This window comes from Schistocerca americana, chromosome 6 (genome assembly GCF_021461395.2).
Source record: "Schistocerca americana isolate TAMUIC-IGC-003095 chromosome 6, iqSchAmer2.1, whole genome shotgun sequence".
NCBI classification, from domain to species: Eukaryota; Metazoa; Arthropoda; class Insecta; order Orthoptera; family Acrididae; genus Schistocerca; species Schistocerca americana.
The window spans coordinates 154740611-154743324 of NC_060124.1; positions in this window are offsets into that span (position 1 = coordinate 154740611).

The window sequence follows — 2714 nt, forward strand, 5'->3', positions numbered from 1 at the left end:
AAAAATGACCCATATTTTTCAAATAGGGTGATTACAGATGACGAATCGTGGGTATATGGACATGATCCTGAAACCAAAGTGCAGTCTTCGCAATGGAAAACTCCAGGTTCACCACGACCGAAATAGCTCTGCAAAGTCGTTGAATGCGAAGACACTGTTCCTGATTTTTTTCGATTGTACCAGTATTGTGCATCCCTGGAGGACAGACAAATAACCAGGAATACTAGAAATGTGTCCTTGAGCGTTTGCGCGAAAAGGTGCGGAAGAGAAGGCCTGCGTTGTGGAAGGACAGGAGTTGGCTGCTACACCATGACAATGCTCCAGCTCATTGTGCCTTCTCCATCGTTGAATTTTTGACTAAATTCAAAATTCCCATGCTTCCACAACCGCCATATTCCCCTGATTTGGCTCCTGCGGTCTTCTACCTGTTTCCTGAACTGAAATTTTCACTGAAAGGGAAGCTATTTGTCTCAATTCAAGACATCCAGGCAAATACGGAGAGCGTCCTTAACACACTTCAGGAAAAAAATTTCCAGGAATGTTTCCAAAAGTGGAAACACCGTTGGAGTCGGTGTGTTCGGTCAGAAAGGGACTATTTTGAAGGAGATGCATCACTGTAGCATGTAAGTACCACCATTGTACAACTACAAGCCCATTCTTAAAACTTTCCAATCACACCTCGTATTGCCGAGGTAAGTCGCTGGATTTACCGCCGACGATCTCTGATTGCCTCTCAAAATGCAGAGCAGACAACTAAATTAAATGTAGCAGTATCTGTGCCTGGAAAACTATTACAACACCAAATATAAATTACGCGAACTGCGCGCCCAAGTCGGGGGCTGATGGAAGTTGTAACGAGCCTGCAGGCTTATCGCTGACTGGCGGCGAGGACGGTCAGAGAGGGGGGCAGCGCTGGCGCCAGCCCCGTGTTCCCGGACTCTTTAGCAATTCCAATGCGTTTATTGCCGATGCGGACTCCTCCAGCTCAAGATAAATGGCCCACTCTGACCCCAGCACCTCCTAACAGGTTTCCATTCATTTGCACAAAGTCCTCTTAAAGAGGATATATTTAATTCGCCAGTCGGGTCCACTGTAGCGTGAAATCGAACCAATTCAATCTACTGAAATGATACTAGAAGCTAATGCGTACTATTTGTTAATTCGGCCACTGAATCAACATAGAAGAAATATATGACGCCATTTTGCTAATTACTGCACGAAATTTCTCTCGAGGTCCATAACATTCAACACTTGAAGATTTCTATCACCCACAGCTTCAGAAATCTTCAGACGCACGCGATGCCAGACAAGAATTTTGACATCCAGCAGTCCGTTATAATGTACGAGGATACGTTCAATAAATAATGCAACACAATTTTTTTAGGAAGCAGGTTGGTTTTATTCAGGATTCCAATACACCATGGTAGTCCCTACTCTTTCAGCTACAAAACCCCGTTTTTCAACTTGATCTCCGTTCAATGCGACGGCCTTGCGTCACCTTACTGGGAGGGCCTGTATGGCTGCATAGTACCACACCACTGGTCGACTTCGAAGGCAACGTCTTTCTGGATCAACAACCTCTCTATCATCCACGTACTGCTTTTCGCTGAATGCATCCTTCACTGCGCACACAGATGGAAGTCGGAAGAAGCGAAATCTGGCCTGTACGATGCATGAGGAAGAACTGTTCAATGAAGTTTTGTGAGCTGCTCTCGGGTGCGCAGTCTTGTGTGAGGCCTTGCGTCGTCATGGAGGAGACGTTCGCTAGCGTTTTTGTGGCGTCGAACACGCTGAAGTCTTTTCTTCAATTTCGTGAGGGTAGCACAGCTGTGTGCGGCCGGCCATCACGCGGTAGATATGACATGTGTGCGCGACCTTGTTGCGATGATGATAGACGCTTCGCCCAACGACTCAACGTGCTTTCGTTCACTGCCTGGTCTCCTCAGACATTCTGCAAGCGCCGATGAATAACACCGACGCTCTACCTTTCCACCAAAAGAAGCCCAGTGACAGATCTCCGCTTGGAATGTTCCTCAGTTATTAGCGCGGTTTTGAAGGTTACGTATAGCGTCGCCACCTATCGGAAACTTTTGAAACTGTAGGGGCTGAAGCGAAAATATTTTCCTATGTCCCACAACAAATTTCTAAGTTTTTTCATCCGAAATTGGCGGAGAAAGAATGTGATGCATTACTTATCGATAGCTCCACCTATTTGCAAACATGTAAGAAACACCAATAGAGATAAAAATCATATCCATCTAATAATTCCATCGCATAGTCATCAAGCAAGCATCCTCTTCCGCTGCCAGATGTAGCGGCTTCTCTTTCGGCGTAGGAAATATAGACTTTGAGAGACTGTCAGGAACATAGTGGTGCACAAGAACAGAATGTGACTTCTTTTTGAAGTGGGTTGCCTAGAAGGAAGTAGCTTTCATCATTGGTCAGTGGATATGGGATGCGGTAGAGCTTCCTGCCGGTATTGACGGATCAGCGAAAGCTGTATTGAAGTTGATGGTGGGTTTGGAGTAAAGTGTGACTGCGGGACAACTGCGAGTAGAAGGGAGGCATGCTAGAAGTTGAGTCAGACGTGATCTTGTGATTTAATTAGTTTGATGCAACTGGTACCTGTGGAGAAAAAAAAAACAGTATGTTCCTGACTTAAGTCAGGGAATGCTCATGGAATTACTACCGGCAGGAAACCAGAGAACCTGTAA